Source organism: Ailuropoda melanoleuca, chromosome 10, assembly GCF_002007445.2.
Source record: "Ailuropoda melanoleuca isolate Jingjing chromosome 10, ASM200744v2, whole genome shotgun sequence".
Classification (NCBI taxonomy): domain Eukaryota; kingdom Metazoa; phylum Chordata; class Mammalia; order Carnivora; family Ursidae; genus Ailuropoda; species Ailuropoda melanoleuca.
In genome coordinates this window covers 72,975,259-72,990,909 of record NC_048227.1, presented here as the reverse complement: position 1 = coordinate 72,990,909, position 15,651 = coordinate 72,975,259, and the positions used below count along the sequence as shown (strand labels likewise).

The window sequence follows — 15,651 nt, the reverse complement described above, 5'->3', positions numbered from 1 at the left end:
GCGGTTGGCTGGGGCTGAGGGGCGGGGCCGCGCTCGCCAATGCTTGCGGCGAGCTTACTGCCGAGGCGTGGGAACGCGGCCGCGCACCTAGGGCCCGGGAGCAGAGCGCGGGCGGGAGAGGCAGCGGCGAGCGTGAGCGCGAGGCCGATAACTCCCGCTAGGGCAACACGCGGACGTGGGCGCGGGCGCGGCGGGGGGGGGGCGGAGAGGGGCGGGCTCCTGACCTCGGGTTTCGGCCCTCCTCCTCACCCCCCACAGTCTGACGGTGAAGTTTCTGTCTTGTGTTTAAAGAATAACCCCAAGCGCGTGGCTGAGTGTGAGCGAGCGTGTAGTGACTTTGGGAGGCGCCGTGGCTTAACCGAACCTCCCCACTCGGCTGTCCCTTGTCTGGACCAAAACTGCTGACTGGCTGACCCTGAGGGCCACATTTGCCCTCTGGGGTTTTTGAAAACCTTAAATCAAAGTTGCTTTTCTCCCTGGCAACTCCCGAGGCTGCTTCCGCGGCCTCTGGGCTGTGGACAGATAAGGACGTGAGTTGCCCCGACCAGGTACTTAACCGCTGGCTGTCGGAGGGTCTGAGCTTGGCCACCATGTGACGTTCGATTTGCTCTAAATCAGTTATTTCCATTTGGCCACAGGAGCTGTGGATAGTAGACTCCGCTGAGTAGACCGTGAGCCGGAGTTGTGTCCGCTCTGGTGGCAGAGAAAGACAAGCCAATGATGCAGGTATTTCAGAACACAATTTTAGTAGTTTTTCAAGTTCGAGATTTTCGGTCTTGGATTATCCAGATAATGGCAATTGTCCACTCCCCTTGGTGTGTACAGTCGCAGCGGTAGAGTTAATGTGAATTCCGAACGTGAAAAAATTCACGCTTGGAAATTCAGTTTGTCTTCTAAAGTACGAATTTGTGTCCAGTTTTTAGCGCGTTGGACAACGTGGGTTGTATAAACTACAGAAGTGCTTTCAAAGCATGTTTTGTAGCGGCTCTTCCCGTATATTGCGGTACTTGAACAGGCTACGCCAAGGTGCCTCAGCTAGGGCTGGAGCTGAGCAGACCAAGCGCGAGAGGCGGTGTGGACTCGCCTGGTCTGGAGCCGCGGTACCGCGAGGCGAGCGGGGGGTTGGTTGCGGTCGAGCCGAGACTCGTTGCTCCGGGACAGCTCCATGCTTTAGTGGAGGAGAAAAGGCTTTGAGAAAGGGGCGTCTGTCATTCATCACAACCCTCCGCCACGGACAGATTACTCATTTTCTAGGGATCTGCTTAGGGAGTCCCATTGACACTCCACTCAGTCCCCACACAGGACCGGCGCGGGGCGGGGAGGCGGAGAGGAAAGGATGCGTCGGGAAAAGACTGGGCCCGGGCGGGGGTTGGGCGGCGGAGAGCGGGAAAGACTTGCAGCCAGCGTGTTAAGCCCTCATTAAAACACAAAATCCCCTTCCCCACAAGCCCTTGTCTCTTTTGTGCCGTCCCCACCGCGGTGCCTGCAATAACCGTGTGAACAGAAACCCAAAACGTTTCATCCTGACTTCTGAAACTTAACCTCGGGCAAAGCACACAGTCGGGGGGTGGGGGCAGGCAGGCCCTGGTGGGCTGGACCAGGTCAGCTCAGGACGCCGGGGACGCGGGGGGGAGTGACCCCCAACTCGTCTGCCTGCCTCAGGGTGGGTGCCCAGCCCGCGAGGGCCTCTGCTCTTCTGCGGCGCTGGCGAGCTGGGCGTGCTGAGCGGAGCTGAGCGGGCCGGCTTCCTACCGGCTCCGACCTCCCCCGACGCCACCCGCTCCCGATTCCCGTAGCCTTGCAGTGCAGAGCCCGAAGGGCGAGTTGCCCGCCCCACCTCCAAGGAGGATGTGCCAATGGCCAGTCGGCTTGGGCCACAGGTGGATGAGCTGCACCAGGCTTGGCACGAATTCAATCTTCACAACTTTCAGTGAGGGCTGCACGTTTTTCTGAAAGTGAATGCCTACAAGCGCAATTAACGTTTGCCACGCGAGCAAATTAACCCGCGCTTCCAAATGCTGGAGGCAAAATCCGAGATCGTCACTGAAAAAAATTAAGAGTTCATTGTCACTATATTAGTGCATTTGATTACTATAATTGTGAAAAATTGCAAAGAGGGAACTGGTTTGCTTGCAATAAACTAGCAACTGGTTATAATTTTTACATATTTGTCTTTGAAGACTTAACTGCTGTAACGTGTTATAAAGAAAAATACAGCAGGGACGTTCGAAAAGCACACGCGGATTTAATGTCGCTTAAGATTTTTTTTTTAAGAAAAGGGTCATATTTTAAAAAGTGTTTGGAACAGTGCCGGCACATGGTAAGCGCTATATTAAGTCCTTTAAATAAACAAAAATGCATAGGGCAAAAGACCTCGGTGTTTTGAACACTACCAAAAGAATGATATGCTCACTTATCTGCAGAGTACTTAATCGCAATAGGCAGCATGGGATTTTTCAGTTAGTTCTTTTATTCCCCTCAAGTATTGCATTTGCCTATCCCCTGGTTAGGCGTCTTGTCTGATCTATCTTCCACTGAAAGTAACTCTCCCGTCAGAGGAAGAAACAGAGGGAGGAAACGCCCCGGTTTACTTAGAAACGGTTGTGGATTGTCCGGGGATAGAGGGGGATGGAGGGGTGGCCTATGCGGAGAGAAAGAAAAGAGAATGAGAGAACGGCGGGATTTCAAGCCTCATCGCCCCTCAGCGACATCCTTTTCAGCGAAAGCTGGTCGAAGGCTTACTAAGAGCCCGGGCAGAAGAAAAGATGTCCGCACACAGAGCAAACCACGGCTCTTTTCCTTTTCAAAGATTTGTACAATGAGATAATGAGACCGAAAGATATGAGAGACTATCCTAGAAACGAAATGCCATTAGGAGATTAAGCTCAGGACGAGGATCTAAAGGGAACGGAGAAGTCTTCCCGAAATTGGTCATCTTGCCCATGTTTTGTGCTTATGTGATTTAGCTCACTTAAAGGCATGTGAGTGAGAGAAATGTCGAATGCAAAGATCTAGAAACATCAGACTCAATGGCCTTGTTCCCCTTCCCCAACCCTTCTACCCATTGAATTTTGCAGCTGTTTAAATTACAATTTTTGTACCCGTGTTCCTAAGTTTGGCGATCTTGACCTAGTTTTATATTGTCCCACAAAATTTGGGTTTTCTTGCACAAATTAATGAAGTGCTTACTTTGCAGTTATTCTAAAATTCTCTTTGCACCTTAGGGAAGGAACCTAGGATTAAAAAAAAAAACAACAAAAAACCAAAAAAACCTTGGTCTGCTTTTTTCTTCACTAGAGCACTCTAATGTTTCCAGATCAATTGTCACACACTTTGCTATTTGTAACTTCTCTGAATCCTCTGAGATACTCTTTACAATTACTTAAAAAGTGTCTGCTATTCCAATGTTTGGCTTCTTTTAGAAAGTCGCGAAGGCATGACACCACTTAAAAAAAAGGTTTTAACTTGGTTCTCAGTGAAATTATAGGCAGCACTGTTATGTAAAGACTATGTTAGTCTGAGAAGCCTGTGTGCTCATAGTTAAAATTGAGAAGTCCAATTTTGGGCCTATCTGAAATACATATTATAATTATTTATGAGCTTTCCTTTGCAAAGGGAAGACAAACAGGTTGCTCTGAGAAGTGGTAGTCTATTTGCAATTGCTGGGGCAGGTGACAAGCACGTGCATCTGTGGGCAGCTTTGTTGGGCTGCCCTCCCTGACTGCAAGGCTATTGTGATCTGGCAATGCTTTAAAGTGTGTGAAAAAGCTGCACCCTGAGAGTGGAGGCCAAGGGCAAGATCCTTGTAAATTTTAATACCTTTCTCAACATCAGGCTGGCAGAAGGCAGGCCAACCTAGGGTCAGTAAGGCAGGACACATATTAGCAAGCCAGTAAAGTAAAACAAAGCAGAAAGCAAGGGCAAATGTAGGCCTACCAACCCTGAAGTCATCTATAAAAGGGAACTGCTTTACTAGTTAATAGTTATTCTTGCCCGGTCACATAAAGAGCATCATATTTCTTGGCTTACCCCAATAGGTGCTACTTATTTGTTACATCAAGAACTTGGAGGTAGGAAATCTTAGACCCAAAGCTTCCTTTCTTCAAAGTCAGAATGTTTAAATTGATATCTGTTATTAAGGGGTAATTTATTTAAAAGCTTTTATTTCATTAATGGTGGTATTACTTCTTAGCACATGCCCAAGAATGAAGGCTGGTTTTATTGCTGGACCCTTGAGGAGAAGGTTGTATAATTAAGTAACTAGTATTCCATATCCCTGTAAGCCACAGTCAAAAGATAACTACACTCACTCTATCAACTTCTTTGTGAGGGTTAAATTAATATTGGCAGGCTTTTCTTTCAAGGAGATTCTTTTAAATTTTTGTTTTCTTGAAGCTGGTTTGACTGGATTTTTTTTCCTCTTTAAAGATACAGTTAGATATATTCACTTGTCTCATGAAAATAGTCTTTTAACTAATTACATCTGCATCCTCCAGAGTAAGGCTGGACAGGCAGTGGGTGCACAATAAGTGGTTTGAACTGAAATTCTTTTTGAAATTAATGAACTTCCTGCTTCTTTCCACATATATAGAATTTACATACATTAACATAATAAAATAGCAATAAACAACCATGAATTTAATAACTAGGAAAGCATTTACTGTTAATGGGACCTCAGTTTAGCTCTGAGCTTCCTGGCAGCCAAGTCAGAAAGAGAAACATAGTGAGTTTTCTAATTCTTGTAACCAGAAAAGAGGAAGCACATCTGTTTTTCAAAAAAGAAAAACTATCCAGTAGCTGAATTCTAAACGAACTACGTGACTGCTTGTTCACAGACTTTAAAATTTTTATTTTATTTGAAACAATTATTTTCTTTGTCTAAAATTCTCTTCCAAGTATCTGTATTAATTACAACATGAACAACAGCATTTGTATAAATGAAGACAATAGTTTATCTCCTAATAGCTGAATAAGCCATCTACTAAGCTCTCAAGTTTAATTAATTGACATACATAGGACCAGTATCTCAAAAAGTTACAAAAATCTGATTCTCCATAGGAAAGTGTCTGCCTCCAGTTTTAGAAAAAAAAATTAAATAAAAGATTTCTGGAGCTTGTTGGTTGGCATTATTTGATGAGAGTGAAAGAAAGAGAGAAACACTATAGGTTTCTGAAATATCAAATGCTGTGGAAAAATTTAAAAGTAAAATTATTTCCCACTAGAATGCAAATGAACGCCTATATTTCCTTGACACTTCCATTGGAAATTTTATTAGTTGTGTGCACATTTTATACACTTATCTGTTTATTTTTAAATTGATAGATGACTTTATGGGGAGGGGGAACTCTCCTAGTTTGGAAATAAGAAGTTGCTAATTTTAGATTTTCTGAGAAAAAAAAATAACAGGCTATTTTTGGACCCTCATGCTTTGCAAACCTATTGAAGTACATGCTTTATGAGAAACATAGAAAAATAGCAAGTCCCCCCCGCCAAGACAGGACCATACTGGTTCTAGCAGATACGAATTTAATTAACTCTGGGGATCTATTGGTTGAAAGGCAAAACACAGAAGTTTAAAATTTTTTCTGCCTATAGCCTTCAAAATAATTTAATATAATAATGTATTGTGGGCATTGGAGATAGATATATTTTTTAGAGATAGATTTTGGTCTTAAGTAATAGCTCATTCCATTTCTAGGACATGAATACTTTCAAAAAATTGCAGTTCTCTTAGGAACTGCAACATTCATCAAGGCAATGCATCCTCTTTGAAAACAAAATGTCATGGTGCTTAGCAGAGGGGAAACATGTTCAGCTGCAGGATGGAAAGGGCTGTGTACTGTACCTTGAATATGTAGGAAAGGTGCATCTTGAATATGTAATAAAGGTGTTTCCATAGCACTTTTAATCTGAGAATCCTAGGGCATTATTGAATCATGCATGGATCAAAATTCAGAGCATTGTAGAGTTTACTTGTGAGGGCTGGCTATCAGAATTTTGTTAGAATAGTCTCAACAGGAACGTTAATAGGTCAAGATATTAATAGCAAATAGGTCAAGATATTAATAGCAAATAGAAAAGCCATACAAATGTTGCTTACGGGCACTTAAGTGTTTATCCAGCTATAAGTAGATAGAAGTGTCTATATACAGATAGATATAAAAAGTACAAAATAATCAAACGTTTTTATATTGACATGACTTGATTGTTAGTATATAAGAGGCTATGGTAATATCTGGCACAGACCAGTAGTTCGAGTCACAGAGGAAAATGCATTGCATAATTAAACCACCATTCGTAACATGGAATTTGCAAATTTTGTAGGTTTTGTATTTTCTCTATTTCTGAAAATTGCATTCATTATATTTAATTTTGTTTTAGATACTGAAATATCTTTTGTCTATTCTATCATCTACATTTTTAAATCAGTTTCTTCAATTTTTAAAATGTACACCCTTGAAAAAGCAGACTTTAGTATTTTGGATCTCTTGGTGCAGGGGGAATAAGATTGTTATATTAAAGGGCTGGGAGAGTGAGTCTCTCTGGTGTTCAGGTAGAATACCTGAAAAATCATGTTCTGTTTATGTGAACCCATGAAATATTGGTAAATTAACTATATGTTTGTTTGCATAGATTCCAGCTGTGATAACGAAGGTGAGAACAAAATTTAAAATTGAAAAATTCTAACGATAACTTTATGTTTTTGTGTGAATTGGGAAAAGAATGTCCGCACTTTGATATTAACAATGAAATACTGTTCTCATTCAAAAATGTAGTTTGGGAACTACTATGTTGGGAACATCACAGCAGTGTCTAAATTAGCAGAACTGTGGGGGAAATAATCTAAAAATGAAACCAAAGAGAGTATGAACAGAGATCACTAACAGAATTGTTAGTTTGTATACTTGAAAGTAGTAAGACTCACTCACATGCCTAATATTTTGGACTGTGCCTGTCTTAAATTTGTTCTCATTTCCAGGCCACTGAAGTAATAAATACCTACTTTGAGCAGTGCTCCCTGTTAAGCAATGTAGGTAATATACCTGGTGAATAAAACCCAATTCCCACTCTCTGGAAATAGCAGAAGAAATAATATTAGAGTCTAAACACAAAGAACTGTTACACAAGATGTAATTTATTCAAGGCCAAAGTAAAAGAAGTCTGCGTGCTGTGGGCATATAGTGAAAAATTCCTTCTTAGAGGGTGATTTCATCGGTGGTAGTTCCAACATTTTTGTGTAGGGTTAGAGGCAACAATCCCTGTTGGATGAGTGGGGGTGACCAATGATTTTTGTCTTCAATTTCCACTTACATAATAAGCACAATTTTCATTTAGATATTATGTTTATTGGGATGTCTTTGTATTGCTGTCAAACATCATGAGGAGCGTTGTCTAACCCCTTATCTATCCTTTGGTGCAATGGTAGGATTAAGAGAAAAAGTGGCATTTGAGCAGAGCCTTGAAAGATGTCTGGAAGAGCAACAACCCTAAACACACTTTCTTGGAGAGGGAGCAGCATTTGCAAAGATGCACAGAGGCTGAAGATGCAGGACATTCTTAGGGAAAGAAGTGATCCTTAGCTAGATTGAAGGATCTGGAGGAAAGGTGGGTAGAAGGGAGAGAGTTGTCTGGGGGAAATTAATTAGGTTGTAGCCAAATCATGGAGAAGCTTGCCTGCCTGTAAGAGCTGTAATTAATTAGATTGATCCAATCATGTTTCTTCCTTGTTTTGTCATCACTAATTTGAATTGAGAATATTGTAATAGAAGAAAAATTCCAGGAAAATTTGTCTTTTTAAATGGAATTTTTGATACTGTGTGTTTCTCTGTGGAAGTCTTTTAGCCACTGGAAGAGAATTGTCAGGACTGTTAACTTGGCCTTCAGGAAACTCATAGTATTTAATTACGTTTCTTGGGTTTATTTAATATGACCCAGTTTAGATGGAAGAATATCTTCACTGTCTATTTTGTGGAGATTTCACAGAATTATGCCATGACTTGCACATCAATATTTACAGATTTGTTTAAAAATCTGCCATATCATTATTAAAGTCAGCACATGGTTATACTGTCAAGGATTAAGAGAACTTTCTAAAAGTGAGATTTTCAGCTTCAATGACTTCCGAGTAACCTATGGTACATGAACACTGCAAGCTACCTCAGATTTACCCAGATTAAATACTTGCACTGAAAGATTGAGCCCTGATTCTTCCTTCTACTTTCTTGCTGAAAGAGAGAAAAATAAGTTAACAGTTACTTTTCTACAGGGTGCCGTAAATGTTTAGGGATGTTACAATTCTGGGTGTCCTTTAACTGTTTTTAGACTCATAAAGTTACCTTCTTCCCCGAAAAGGCCCTGTGGAAGTGAAAGTAACTTGCATTTAAATATTGAGTATTCAATCAATCAACAACAGTAATGTTTGAGAAGGAAATGCAGGACAGCCTTAAAATAGTGATTTTCTTTTAGTCACTGCATTGCAGGTAAGAATAAAACAAAGCTCCTGTTAGTGAACAAAGGTTAACAAGGTAGGGCTCTTATTCAATCAGAGTGGAAAATTCGCAGGGTGAGATTTGGCATCGGATATTACCTTACGTCCAGCTTCAATCCACCGATCATCTAGTGGGCTCTTTAGGGAATTCAAAAGCAGTGTAACATGGGATTTTGGGGGGAACTTACTATCCAGAGAATACATTAATGGTTGAAATAGCTGCCGTTTAGCAAGTGCTTACTTTGTGTCCCTTAGCTAACAATGCACTATGTGGATTCATTCCTTTAATCCTCACCGGAACTCCTTGAGGTAGGACAATCATCATCTTTATTTTACTGGTGACAAATCAGACCCAGTGAGGTTAAATGAATGCCCAAGGTTTTATGGGTATTAAGTGGTAGAGTCACATTTGACTCAGGAAATCCAGAAACGGGCCAGTGCTCTTACCCAGTACTGGATATTGCCTCCCAAAATGATGCATGTGGCACAGATACGGCCAGGGCAAACAGGTAGAAGCAATGCAGTGTGAGAAAAATTCGTTTCCCAAAGACCGTTTATAAGTGTGTTGTTTGGATTGCCAAACCTCATAGCAACTATGTGATACTTGGTAGTTTTTTTGGTTTGGTTTTGGGTGTGTGTGTGTGTGTTTGTTTGTTTCCTTGTTTGTTTATTTGTTTGTTTTGAGGCTCTACCTTCAAAAAGCCTAACTACTCCACAACAGGAATGTTTGTGGTTAAAAATATAAGCTTTGACTTCAGACACTAGGGGGTCATTCCAACTCTGTCACTAGCCACATGGTCTTGAGCACTGTCTTATTAGGGTAAGGAACAAAAAAATAATGGGTGTCAAGTGCTTAGTAATATGCTTGACACATGAAAAGAGACAGATTTTATAGCTAATTAATTGTATGTCCTGAGAGTAGGGGACCAACGTCCTTGTTACCTTTTGTTTCTTTGTTGAAATTGAAAGCATGTTTTATTGCTCTTACATTATAGTAGCAATACATGATTATTGCATAAAAATTAGTAAATTGAGTTAGCAGTAACATTTAAATTGCCATTTAACCTGATAATCAGACAATTGCCATTAGTGATGAGGATGATTATCTCTCCAATTTTATATGTTTTTTCATTTTCACAAAACATGAAATCATTTTGCCTATTTGGTAAACTGCTTTTTAAACCTAAATTAGTATAGTGAACATTTCCTCCATTACATTAAATAATCCATAACATTTTTTTTTCCTGATAGTGTAGTAGTCTTTGGTATAGATGTATCATAAATTTACTAAGCTGTTTCTTATTGGGCATTTAAACGTTCACAATTTTTTTTCTATTGTGAACAATGCTGAAATTTAGAAAAACCTTATAGGTAGAAAAATGTGCACATGTTTTAATTATTTTTAGTCTAAATTATCGGGAATAGAATCAGGTGACCGAACAGTATTCACATTGTAATCACTTTTGATATTTCCTGCCAAATTACCTTTAATAATAGTTGGACCAATTTATATCTCTGCCAGCAGTGTGTAAGAATATTCATTTTTCTGAATCATCACCAACACTAGATAGTTCAATAGTTGCCAACCTTATAGGTGAAATAGTATTTCATTTTAATTTTAGTTTTTTTATTATTAATGATGTTAGATTTTTTCATAATCTTTTTGCTATTTATAATTTTTTGTGACTGTTAATATACTTAATTTTTCTCTTGAGGTAGTTGTCTTTTTTTTATTGTTGAGTTAAAGCTGCTAATTATAAATCAAGGCGCTTACTGTTTGTCTCAAATATAAATATACATACACATTTATTACAGTTTGTCATTTTCTCTTAAATCTTATTTATGTACCTTTGATGTTTATGTATAGAGGTTTTTACTTTTTCAAGTTTATCAATATTTAATGTTTCTTTCCTCAGAAGCAATCTTTATTCAATCTAGAATTTACTTTGGTATATTTTTTACATAGGAATGAATTTTAGTTCATTCCAAACACTAACTGCATGCCTACCAAGGACCAGGTATCATGTATTTGTCTGGGAAATCACTGGTGCACAAAGCAGGCAGAATTCCTGCCCTCAGGAGGGAGTTCATCCTTTAAATGGCTCATTAGTTGTCTCAGGATAGACTGTTGATGCTCAGACATTACCGTTTCACTGACTTCTATTCCTTCTTCATTGCATACCAAATTCATTTGTATAAACAGGTCTGCTTATAGACTTTCTATTTGATACCATTTACTTGTTTCTCTGTTTTTGTGCCAGGATTTCACTGTTTTAATTATTATAATTTTAAAACAATGTATTTTAATTAATAGTCAAGCAAGGGCTAATTTCATTCACCTTTCTTTTTTCTCTAATTTTTTCTTGACTTGTCTTTTCTTTCTTTCTTCTTTTTTTTAAATTTTTTTTCATTGTGGTATAACGTGTATAACGTAAAACAAAATCTTCCATTATAACCATTTTTAAATGTACAATTCAGTGGCATTAATTATATTCACAATATTGTGCAACCATCAGCACTATCTCTAAAACTTTTCATCACCTCAAGCAGAAACTCCGTGCCCATTAAATAATAGCTTCCTATAACTCCCTTCCCCCCAGCCCTTGGTAACTTCTACTCTATTTTCTCTCTCAATAAATTTGCCTTTTTCTAGATATTTTATACAAGTGGAATCATAATATTTGTACTTTCATGTCTGGCTTATTTCACTTAGCATGTTTTCATCCATGTTGTAGTATGTGTTGTAACTATGCTATCTTATGGCTGAATAATAGTCCGTTGTATGTAATACTGCATTTTGAGTATCCACTCAACTATTTATATAGTTGGTAGAGCTTGCGACTCTTGATCTCAGAGTTATAAGTTCCAGCCCCACACTGGGTGTACAAATTACTTAAAAAAAAAAACCACAACAAATGCTTATACTTCTGGAAGAACTTTAGAATCATCTTCTCAAGTACATCCTCTAATGTCTTTTTTTAAATTTTAAATATTTTCTTTATTTATTTTTGCAAGAGAGAGTGCACGTGAGAGTGGGCACAGGGAGGGGCATAGGAAGAAGCCAACTCCCCGCTGAGCAGGGAGCCCCATGCAGGACTGGACTGGATCCCAGGACCCTGGGATCCCAGGACCCTTTCACCTGAGCTGAAAGCAGACGCTTAACCGACTGAGCCACCCAGACAACCAATCGTCTAATATCTTCTTAACATCCTCTCATGTGCCTTTCTACCTTTCATTCCTTTATTCCCATCTCCCTGTTACTAGTACTGAGTGCCTTCATAATGGCCCAAACCCAGCATTGTACCTTGCTCCTTGAATCTTTCTTTTCTCAAGCTGCTCCATGCTTTAAAATTAGTTACTTCCATCTTCATTCTCCTAGGAAGAATGGACAGTTCCTTAATGTAATTGATCTCATAGAGGTATTGGGAAAACAGTCTGAATTGTCCCTAAGTTGTGACTGTTAGATGCTTCTTAGCCCTCGTATTAGGAATGTGTATTTTAGGAAAAGGATGTTTGCAGACTTAAATGATTTGCTATTTTTTCAAATTCCAATAGTATAACACAGTCTTTTTTTTCAAATTTCTCTCTACAGAAGAATAACATATTTTTGGGTTGAGAGCCAGCTCCTTGAGTCTGCCTGTCCATCCAAGCTACCTGAAGGCATTCCTGTTTTGTCACATATTATTTCTGTTCTCACTGATAGACCCATTAATTTTCTTTCTTTTTGGAGTTCCTACCATAGTAATGACGTTACTGAGCCCACTGATGGTGGAAGTGTTGGAGGTAGTCTGTGCGTCTGATTGGCAAGGGTAGGTATAAATCAGGTGCTATTTTAAAACAGAGACTTAATGTAAATAATCAAATGCTAAACTGTGGATGCTAGTCCACAGGTCAGGGATGGAAAAGAGAAATGAGGCTGGCTTGTTATGAGACAACTTTGTGGGTGTTTAAGAATAATTTATTTGAAAAAGTTATGTTTCTTCTATTCTTTGCAGAGGTATGGACAAGCTCCTGGAAGAAGAAACTACAGTTGACCCTTGAACAACATGGGTTCTGACAGTTCAGATCCACTTATGTGCGGATTATTTTTTATGAATATGGTACAGTACTGTAAGTATATCTTCTCTTTCTTATGATTTTTGTAATAATGTTTTCTTTTCTCTTGCTTTATTGTAAACATATAGTATATAATACATATACAAAATTTGTGCCAATTGACTGTTACTGGTAAGGTTTCTGGTCAGCTTCAGGCTACTAGTTGTTATGTTCTTGGGGAGTCAAAAGTTATATGCAAATTTTCAACTATGTAGGGATTGGCACCCCAACCCCTATGTTGTTCAGGGGTCAACTGTATTAGATTGGTGGTGTTTATTCTTCCCCTGTTGTATATATAATGGAAAGAGCAATGGCTTTGGAATCATACAGACTTAAAGTTCTTGGCTCTGTCACTTAGTAACCTGTGTTATTGTAGCTATATTCGTTTTTCTTCTAAGACTTAGTTTGCTCAACTGTAAAAAATACATCACCGAGTTGTTTTAAAGATCAAATAAGATAAATAACATGAAGCCTCTTTGCAATATGTAGTCCATTGTGTATTTTCAATGAAGGTCAATTTCCTTTTCCTTCTTCCCTAAGTAACAACAAAAATTGTCCGTGTGGGGAAAAGCACTTGTAGCGCTGAAACTGAATGTCACCCCTTCTTGGTTAATGGCTGAATGAAGATAATGTCTGAATTTTTCAAAATGTCTCAATTTTCCTATATGTAGCTTTCATTTCATACCTTGCTAAATTATGGTGCTTGCAAAGCTCCTTGAACTTTATCAGTACAAAGCACACTGTAAGCAGGATGGAATTAACATTATCCCTGGTCTGTAAAGTATGGTACCTGCATTCTTAGTGATTGACAGGATATATGTGTATACTGTTGATGTCGCCAAAGGACGTATTCCTGCTTGAGTCCTGCAGCAGTGTTTTGCCACCTGTAATTGTGCTGAATAAAAGTGGTCCCATCTATCATTTCTGTAGCTTTTCCTCATAGAAGCAGTCTTGATAAGGATAAGAAATCCAGGACATCACAGTATCAACAATCCTTTCCTCTTCAAAGGCATCTTTCAGACAAGGCTCTAACAGTCCCTTACAAACATTAATTATATAAATCTTATACACTATTGCTTTGTGGGAGGTGAAGTATTTAGTAAAAATGCTCATCTGAACAGAGGTTGTCTGTGTGGGGGCAGGATGGAAATATGAAAAGTGGGAAGTGGGTGCTCAGCATGCATTCATTGCTGATACAAGGTCAACTGTGTGCTTGGCTAGTCCTGTGTACGCTTCTGCTAGGTTTTCAACTAATGTATAAAATACAGGCTATTCTTTGTTAGAAATTTGTGAGTGGTACGAGCTACTTGAATACTAAAGATGTTAATTCTTAAGTTAATTCTGCATACTGCATATCCAGTGTCACCCTGAGGTCATATGATGAAGAAGCAACTTCACGTTGAGCTCAAATAGAATCAGGATGGCTCAATCTGACTCCTGTAGGGAATTAAATGGCAAATAAGAAATTTGGGGGCCCTTTATCAGAGTGGTAGAGAATGATTTAGTGGAGAAGTTAGCTTTAAACTTAATAGCAATACTGTATAGGATTTATGTGATTTATAAGTTAGTGTCTACACTTTTTTGTTTTGTTTTGTTTTTGTTTTATTTTAAGAGTATTGTTCCTAATCTGGGGCCCTTGTATCACCAGTGATTCACAATAGTAGTCATGAATATTTTTTTGGAAAAAAAGTCATTATTTTTAAAAGCCAAGAGAGATCACATTTATATTATTTATTTTAATCTTTAATAATGCTTTTTAGGCAACTGAATAATATATTTTTATATCACAATGATACTGAATAGACTAATAAAAATGTCAACTGTATTCAGAGTTTCAGTACTTCAACTGTCTTTGAAGTTTCATTTTTTACCTTTAAAACTTTCTTAAAATTTATGTCATTTTTTTACCTCTTAGGATTTCTTATAATTTATGTATTTTTGATTAATCTTTAAAAAGGAAAAACAAGTGAATAGTTCTGTTGTTTGTTTGATAGGTAATTTTTTTTTGTAATGTAGAATTAGTGTAGGAAAATAATAAAGATATCCTTGTGTCTAGAATCTAGCACAGCACCTGATACACATAAGTATTTGTTAAAAGAATCAAAACTATTGCCATAAACCATTTTCCTTGGTTGAAATTTGCTAAGTTGATTGTTTTTGATAAACTCATTATTTCTACATTTTATAAACACAATTTAAGAGAGAAGGATTATTTTCTCTGATGAAAGTCATGTACTTTCCCATAGTTTTACTTGTCCAGAAAACAGAAGAGCTACGGTGACTGTTAATAAGAACTACCTGGTCATCTTCCCAGTACCATTACCCCTTGCCCCCCTAAGGTGCAATACTCAAATTTTCCTTCGAAGAGCCATCCCTCATCACTGGGTAGTAGCCATTAGCTGAGGTAAAGTTGAACTGACTCCAGTCCAGGATTGGACCCTGAATTGGGATAGACTAACCAATCAGAACATGCCCCTTCTGCTTGCTCTAGGCTGATGTATGCACATGCACAGTCCCTAGGCCACTGGGATTGATGATGAGAGGTTCATTCAGGGAGCATATTGAGATGTGAGAATACATGAAACCCTCCTTCCTGGGAGACTGTTTTGGAATCCTAAAGGAGGCCTGAAGATGACATTATAGAGAAGGGCAAAACCAATGAACTAGAAAACAGGGCCATGTCCCTGACTGAGCTATACCTGAAGCCAGTCCTAACACTGAACCTTATATTTTATGAGCCATTAGGTCCCTTTTGTTTTTTAAACCAGGTTGTATGTGGTTGCCTGTCTTTTGCAAGGGGAAGAGAGCCTTAATGGATATATAGCCTTATCCTAATTATATTCTTTTACAGAATTTTTTTTAAAATATTAGATTTTCCACAAAATATTTTAAGTTTTTGCTTATAGAGAGAGACACAACTAATTCCAAAAGCACAATAATTTCCTCTGATTAGAATACAAAGATATATTTATGTATTTTAGCTAATAAAACCACTAGCAAAACAGGTTGAAGTTTATGAGAAACTCATAAATATTGCATACTTTTTTTCCCCACAAGTACCCAAGATA

At 38.7% G+C, this 15,651-nt stretch overlaps 1 long non-coding RNA gene across 1 annotated transcript; it reads left to right on the top strand.

Moving 5' to 3' along the window:
- Nucleotides 1-327: 327 nt before the first annotated feature.
- Nucleotides 328-12,520, top strand: LOC117804059. Its single transcript, XR_004628247.1, has 3 exons — nucleotides 328-548; nucleotides 639-726; nucleotides 12,484-12,520. It is a non-coding gene; the product is annotated as an uncharacterized LOC117804059 (long non-coding RNA).
- The last annotated feature ends 3,131 nt before the right edge of the window (nucleotides 12,521-15,651 follow it).